Here is a 1,169-nt window from a genome sequence, read left to right as displayed (position 1 = left end):
GTGTGTGAATGAGAGAGAGAGAGAGAGATTGATAGATTAGAAACACAGAAGAGAAGGCAAAGGCTTAGGGGAACTGTTCTGTACAAGAATAGTAACACTTATGCACAGGAATTCTTATCCTACCAATTGAATAAAACAATAATTACAAAACATGCAGATATAGATATAGATATAGATAGATATATGAGTTTATATAGCTCCCGACGTTATAATACATGAATTCAGCTTAATAAATTATAATGAATTCAAATTAATTAGAAAATAATGAGATATGTTTTGAGAGGGCACTCACATGTTTGACTCAAGTGTTAACTCAACAGTGCTTCCCCAACTTTGTGGTCTATTTGCATTCATTTTCCTTATTTGTCTTCATCAGATTTTTTTCATACATTATATAAATAGAAATATTTTTTATAAAGGGCACAAATACCCCTCTTTCTTTTTTATTTGAATTGGAGAAAGAGACAGAGAAGAAATCTCTTGCATTTAGCAGGCCAATAGCACCAGACTCATGGCAATGGAATTGATTTCAAGATGGTCGGTGGTGGTTGGTGCATAGCAGAACAATATTAGCTATGCCAGTAAAGCCTTGATTTTCAGAGAGAGAGAGAGAGAGAGAGAGAGAGAGAGAGAGAGAGGGAGAGAGAGAGAGAGAGAGAGAGAGAGAGAGGGGGAGAGAGAGAGAGAGAGAGAGAGAGAGATTAAGAAAGAAAGGAGGAGGGGGGTATGTTGGTGCACTTAGCAGGACAATTCTGGGCAGTGTACATCCACTCTCATTAGTAGGTGAGATAAAAGGGCTGAGATGGGTCTCAGCACAGATGTGAAAGGGACCTCATGTGTTTAGGAAGAAACCAGAGGCCAGGCAGCGAGAGAGGGGAGAGGGGAGAGATGGGGGAGAAGGGAGCAGAGAGATCTGGCAGAGAGGGCTTAGAGATGCTAATGAGGGCTAGTATCAGGGATGCTGCCAGAACTCTTGGAGCCCATGGCATACACAGTACATGTTGTAACATACCTTGTTGCACAGTGCCTAATTAAATTTAGCAGGACTGGATAGTAACATGTAACACCTAAATTAGGATAATATTACCAATAGCTCTCAAATGTCAGTACCAAGCCCTTTTTGGATTGTGGCCATAGAGCACAGGAGACGCCCCTTTCCCCAGTATCAC

This window comes from Engraulis encrasicolus, chromosome 19 (genome assembly GCF_034702125.1).
Source record: "Engraulis encrasicolus isolate BLACKSEA-1 chromosome 19, IST_EnEncr_1.0, whole genome shotgun sequence".
In the NCBI taxonomy this organism is placed as follows: domain Eukaryota; kingdom Metazoa; phylum Chordata; class Actinopteri; order Clupeiformes; family Engraulidae; genus Engraulis; species Engraulis encrasicolus.
Note: the sequence above shows the minus strand (reverse complement) of the source record.